This window comes from Cynara cardunculus (genome assembly GCF_001531365.2).
Source record: "Cynara cardunculus var. scolymus isolate 2C chromosome LG 13, CcrdV1, whole genome shotgun sequence".
Classification (NCBI taxonomy): Eukaryota; Viridiplantae; Streptophyta; class Magnoliopsida; order Asterales; family Asteraceae; genus Cynara; species Cynara cardunculus.
The window spans coordinates 3,771,116-3,778,839 of NC_037540.1; positions in this window are offsets into that span (position 1 = coordinate 3,771,116).

Below are 7,724 nucleotides of genomic sequence, written 5' to 3' on the forward strand. Positions count from 1 at the left end.
TAAAATAAGATGTTTATCCTCTATTTGATTATATTTATCCGCAATTAGTTATACGAATTCAAAAATCGAGCTTTGATAAGTTGTACTTTTGCATAATTTTATAAATATAATAATTAAGTATTATGTTAAAACTCAATAATTATCCTAATTATATTTTAGATTTTTTATATTTAAAATTAGATGTTTATCATGTATTTGATTGTGTTTATCTGCAGTTRGTTATTCGAATTCAGATAYGGAATGAAATCGGATAKKGATAAAATCTGGTTTAAGAGTTTTTAAGAGTTTTAGCCAAATGCTTTATAATATAGTATAGATAATATATTTTTTTATAAAGATAATAACTAAGTATTATGTTAGTTATCAATTATTATTTTAATTATATTTTAAATTTTTTATATTTAAAATGAGATGTTTATCCAATATTTGATTATGTTTATCTACAGTTAGTTAGACGAATTCAAGTACGGAGCTTTAATAAGTTGTACTTATGCACAATTTACTTGTATTCTTAAATTTTAAGTAATATGCATTAATAAATAGTAGTTCATGCATAAAAAATCGTTTTTAAAAGTTTTTGTCCAATGTTTTATAATATAGTATAGATTAATGTTATTTTCAAAAATAAAATAAAATGTTAATTTGGTAATTGGATAGTTTATATTCTTTTAACAAATCAAATTATTAATCACCCAAACTCAGTTACCATACTTTTCCTAATTTCATGTCGAGGACTCTCTCGATCATCCCTCCACCCCCAATTGCAAGAATGCCCTCGTCGTATTAATAAATATATATTAATATAATATTAACTTTCTATAAATTTTATACATATTGATTAAAAAATCAATGTATTAAGATGTTTATTATTATTATTATTATTATTATTATTATTATTATTATTATTATTGAATATGGTTTTTATTGTTCTTTTGTGTATGGTTGGAGTTGATTTTTTTTAATGTTCAATAGACCCATCATTTTTAGGTGGCGTTTGTTTTTTAAGAGGTGCTGAAGTCTGAAGTCTGAATTCACTTCTGAATTTTAAGAGGTGATGTTGAAGTCTGAAATCTGAATCAGTCAGACTGTTTGTTTTTACGTCTGAAATCTGAAACCAAAGAGAGATCGAGAAGATTACCCGAACACCAGCTTGAATCTGCGATGTATGAAGAACACCAGCTTCAATCGATGAACGGGACGAGAGCGGATGAGAGCGACGTAAAGGAGGCGGATGAGAGCGACGTAAGGAGGAGGATAAACAAATAAGAGGTAGCTAGGGTTACCACTTAAAAATCCAGAGGAAACCTTATGAATTCAACTCTTAATTTGGGGGAAAAAACAAACGATCTGAAAGTCTATATGTCTGACCGATTCAGACATAAGAGGAAATTAAGAGGCAAATTTTAAAAAACAAACAGGCCCTTAGTGTTTTTTTTAGTGGTTGAATTGAAGATGCCATAACCATTTTTATGTTTTTAGGGGTCGTTTACTAAACACTTACTTGGTAACTGCTTACCTGATAAATTTTCTTATTGGATGGACATGAGAAAGACCAAGAATCTTATCGGGTAAGATGAATGAAAATAATAGAGAGTCTTACCCAGTAAGTAAGGATGACGACTCTTACCCAGGTATTAACCAGTAACTTGTTGCATTCAATTTGCTTTGATATACTAAAATCTTACGTATTAAAATAAATTATAATATTGAATCCTATCGATAAGCACTACCGGGTAAGTATTTAAGTAAACGGCCCTTTAGTGTTGGATTGAAGATGCGGTAAAATGGTGTGAAATCATATATTTTGAGGAACGGGTAACTAAGGACAATTTCATCTCTGACACATTTATCGAATAAAAGGTGGTAAGAGGACAAGAGTTTAGTAAACAAACCCTAAGGTTAAGGGGCTATTTACTTAAATGTTTATCTGATAAGTGTTTATCGTTATAAGTCTAACACTATAATTTATTTTATGGATAAGATCGTAGTACATCAAAATAGAATGATATACAACAATTTACTTGGTAAATACTTACTTGAATAAGAGTCGTTGCCCTCACTTACGGGGTAAGACTATCTATCGTTATGATTACTCTTACCGGGTAAGATTCTTGGGTCTTGCCGTGTTCATCCGATGAGAAAAATTACCCGGTAAACACCTACCGGGTAAGCATTTAATAAACGGCCCCTGAGACTTTATAAATAATCTAACTTTTTGTTATATAAATCAACAAGAATTTTAAAGTTGTAATATTAACGATGGAGAGAAAGTAAACAATTAGAGGTTATGTTCGTATTTAGTCCATTATGTGCTAACCGTCCAAACTAGTCAGTAGTTTCGTAATCTTATTTTTTTTTTATCTGTGACAAGATTTTGACAGACCAAAAGACAAGACTATCATCAAAATAGTTGGAGTTATATTTACATGATTGTCAAATAATCCAACACAAATAAACACTCAATGAATTTGTGGATATTGAGAAATATGTTGATATAATAATAGTCCGATCTTAAAGAGTGACGACTGCTCTAAAACTTGCTAAGTTTGACTATCTTAAATCATATATACTTTATCGGACCACACATCAAAGAACTCGACCTAGAACTAGGGACCATTAGGACTGAACCTAAAAAGACAACGTCCATAATGGATCCTAATTGATTAATAGGCATCTCTTTCCGTACTTTATGCTTTTGTATTTATTGCAAAATGATTCTTAGAAATAAAACCGGTCATGATCATAAAATCTCAACTGAAAATGGAAATTGTCGGATTCAAGTACGCTCTTGCCAGTTGGATAGATTACTCAAGTGATTCCAAATTCACAAGTGGGTGGATTTATACTCTTGCTTGGAGGGGCAATTTCTTGGGCGAGCAAGAAACAAACATGTATCGCCCATTCGACTATGGAAGCCGAATTCATTGCCCTAGCGGCTACGGGCAAAGAGGCCTAATGAATTATATAGATTTCTTGACTGATATCCATTTATGGTCTCGATCGACTCCTTCGATTCCCATGTATTGTGACAGTGATGCCACATTGTCAAAAGTATACAATGTCATGTATAATAGGAAGTTGCAACATATAGGTTTTCGACACAATTACGTGAAACAATTAATCGATGATGATACCATTAGTATTGTGTTTGTCAAGTCTTGTAGGACCTTGACAGATCCATTGACCAAACCTCTCTCGGGGATCAACTACCAAAGACATGGGTCTGAAACCACTTACAATCAGTTAGTGATGGAAATCCAACTTGGATGTAGTGCTCCTATCTACCAAGTTTAAAAGATAACAAGTCACTTAACTGAAAGAAGGTACTGTCAACTGATAGATCCATATAAGGTAAAAGATAGTACGACGTTGTCGAGAATAAAGTTGAGTCAAAATCCCTTAACAAAGTTTATATGCATCTTAGCAACGAAGATGTTATAGAAGTTTGCCTATATGACTAAGAGGTGGTGCCGCCACCGTAAACAGGGTTTAATCTCAGTGACACCATCACACCATTATAACATTATCTGCTATGATTGTCATAAAACTTTCTGACCTAGTGGCGAATTGTTGGAAATATTAGTGAGGTTGGAGGTTTTCCTCCATCCCACATTGGTAGGAAGAGTAAATGTAAAGAGCCTTATAAGGTTTTTCTCTCAATTGGGCTTTGAACAAGTTGATGGATTATGGCGGGGTCATGAGTTGAAGATCTAACACACACACACATGCACGTGGTCTTTGGCGCGAGTTTTGTAATCCCCGGCCCTAACCCCCCGGTTTTTAGTAACAACCCCCGTCCCCGGTCAAACACCATGAAGAATATCCGCTAGTTTTAATCTATCGAGGATCCTCGGCCCTGAGACCCGTTTTAGCGGGAATCTCGTCCGTGTTCGGGTCAAGTGAGCTGGGTTCCCCACCGAGTCGGGGGAAATCACCATCATTATGAACAATTCTGCTTCTACTCCTTTTTTTATGGAGCCTATCGTAAAGGATAGATTCAATTAGTATGGTGGTAATTGGTTTGGGTTTTCTATTCCGGATAATAAAATTTTGAACTTTATTATTTGATTTATCTTTTGAATATTAAAGATTTAAACTTTATTTATAAAAATTCAAACTTTATTGTTTTTATCTAATCGATATATCTATCAAGTTCATTTTCTTTATGTTTTTTTTATAGTTTTTTTTTGTTATTATATTTTTTAGAATGGTAAGTTCAAGTTAATAAAACTACGTTTACTGAAATAAATTTTAACTTAATATATCGTTCTTTGAAATTTATATATGGATGTGAAGGAATTTGGCATGCTGCGGTTGATTATAGATATCGAAGGCTGCTTAGGACCAAAAGTGGGAATTTCCGCATCCAGTGGTACGAAGTACGGTGATTCTATGACAGTTAAATAAAGTTATAACTTAATGTTTAAGTATAAAGAATCGTTTATCCAACGTTTTACGGGAACCGTTTATGGAATGCAACTTATTTATTGGAGCAAACATCAGGGGTGGACCTTTGAAGACCCCAACGAGATCCCCTGCACCCCCTCAACCGATTTCGCAAGTAGAATTTTTCCTATAATATGAACGATGCATACGTTAAACTTTGAAGGGTGCTCCGAAATATTAGAAAATATAAAAAGAGTCATAAAAAACCCGAAAAAATCATTTGAAATCAACCAAACAACATCAAAAATCCCACAAAACAGTGAATTAGATTAAAAACACATCGGACGACCTTACGGTCTTTGATCCCACCTTAAAGTGCAACCCAAGGCCAGCCAAATGGTGGGCGAACCGGGCGACGGCCCAGGGCATCAAAGCCCAAGAAGCATCAATTTAAGCTTAGTGACATCTATATTAGATTATAAAACATTGAAGTAAAACTCTTGAAAACTATTTTTAATTCATCAAGTATTATTTAATCATGCATATTACTTAAAATTGAAGATTAAACATAAATGGTGCATGAGTACAACATTTTAAAGTTACATGTTGAATTCATACAACTAACTGATAAACATAATCAAATACAAGATAAACATCTCATTTTAAATATAAATAATCTAAAATATAATTAGAATAATCAGTAAATTATAACATAATACATAATTATTATCTTTATAAAATATTATATTATTAAACCTAAAATAAATTACTTCTTTATTAAACCTAAAACAAATTATAATAAAAAAGATTGAACTAAAAGTTGTCTTTATAAAAAACATTATTATCAGACCTAAAATAGATTACTTTGTTATTAAATATACATTAAATTATAATAAAAAATAATATAAAAAACGAAAACTTTTAAATTGTTAATTTGATACTGATATCAATAAAAAAAATTATGGGTTTTCAAATTTATATTTTATTCAAATATAAAACTATTATCGTCTTCCCAAAAACGTACAAAACCGTATTATAAAACAAACATTAAAATGAGATGTATCTCGCTGCATTGAGCGAATATACTTCTAGTTATTACTAATAAAAAGTTTCAAAGTTGCAACTATAAGACTTGGTCTCTAAACCTGAAGCATACATAAACACTTCCTCATCACTAAGCTATTAATATATTTTGATATTTTTTCCTCATATTTTAATTTTACTAGTTTTCTCGCTGATTCATTTTTTTCTTCCTTGCATTTCTTTTTTTCGAATTTTGTCTTGTTTTTATGGAAACATTTATTTATCTGAAATAAAATTAATCATATTCAACAATTAATACTTTATATTTATTTTTGTTTTGAAAATCATGTGATAATATTTGTAAGTTTATTATTTTTTCGCTAAACATTTTTTAAGGCAGGAAATTAACAGGATCAAATTCTACATAAAACAATTTAGATCACTAGCTAATTTCAACTCGAAACCACAAATATCTTTTGTTATATTTTCTAAAATCAAACCATGTATAAAATAATTTAGATTACTATATAATTTCAACTATTTTTTTTTTTTTTTGTGATTTCCATAACCATAAATATGATTTCTCGAAGATTATTTATTATTTTGTATTATATTCTTGATTCGATGTTGAATATCGTAATTCCAATTTTGTTGTCACCCATAATGTGGTTTGTTGTCTAAAGGGCCGTTTATCAAACACTTACCCGGTAAGTGCTTACCGGTAAAATTTAACAATATTATGTACTTATCGGTAAGATTTTAGTCCACCAGAACGACGTAGTATACAAGAATTTACCCGGTAAGCGTTTACGGTGGTAAGAGTCGTCGCCCTCACTTACCGGGTAAGACTCTTGGTCCTTGTTTCGCTCTTACCGGGTAAGATTCTTGGTCCTTACTATATTCATCCGGTGAAGTAATGTTACTTTGTAAGTGCTTACCCGGGTAAGCATTTGGTAAACGGCCCCTAAGGCTATATATGGTTGTTTAAACTACATAAGCACTCGCTATTCAATAATGTTTATATATTTAAAATATGATACACGTATATATTAAGTTTTTTATTTATTTATGTTTTAAGACAAATTGAACATCTTATTATGATATTATATAATTATAAGATATGCAATACAAAAAAAGTAAATTATCATTCAATAACAATAACAAAAATTGGCTTAGGTATGAGATGTCTAGCTTGATTAGGTTCCAAACCCTTTTAAAAATAGTATGTTCCATCTGTAGTTTTTAAATAGTGGAAGTATTATTTTACCTTCTCGCTCAGGGCATGAGAAACCCCAGGACCGGTCCTGGTGCAACCACTCGACAAAAATTATGGAACTGTCGTTAGTGAGCATCGTAAGGACCGAGAATCTCACCTGACAAAAGACATATTAATGACTAAGAATTTTATCCGGTAAGTGAGGAAGAAAACTCTGACCCCTTAGCACTTACCAGGTAGAAGTACTTACCAACAATCCAATTCGATAGCCGACAGAATGTTATCCGATAAGGTAAATAAGAATGATGACTCTTACTGATAAACGTTTATCCAATGAAATTTTGGTAAACAATGAGAGTGCTATAAAAATAATCTATAGTAATATACAAAATGTTTCAACAAAAATGATGGGTAGTTGGGTACTACTTACCGAGTTAGGTTGGATAACGGGCCGATCCAGATTCCAGAGTGCGACCCGTGTTTCTCGGTAGAGTCTACCGGTGTTGGGTGGCGGGTATGGATCACATGCATCCGTATCCTTTTGAGTTTTAACCCATGTGCTTTTTAACAAAACTAAATATATTTAATTAAAGGAAAAGTTTAAAAAAACTCAATGGATTTTAGTGTTTGGAATGATTAAGTCCTTGGATAATCTTTTGGAACAAATAAGTTCTTAGACATTTCAAAACATGTTAAATAACTCCTTGGACAATTTTTTGGAACAAATAAGTCCTTGGACAATTTAAAACATGTTAAATAACTCATTGGACAATTTTTGGAACAAATAAGTTCTTGGACAATCCAAAACATATTACATAACTCCTTGGATTTTTCTAAAACCTGTTGGATACATTCTTATGACTTGTACAACTTTTTAAAGTGGTAAAATAATGAAAAAAAGTCCCAAAAAAACCTCAATGAACATTCATATTTTGAACGATTAAGTCACTAAATATTTTTTGAACCAAAAAATATTTAGATCTATAAAATTAAACAAATATAACAAAAAAGTACTTATATTTATAAAAAAATAATTACATTTAAAAAATATTTTTGATAAAATTTATATTAATTAAAATTAAAATATATACTATCAATG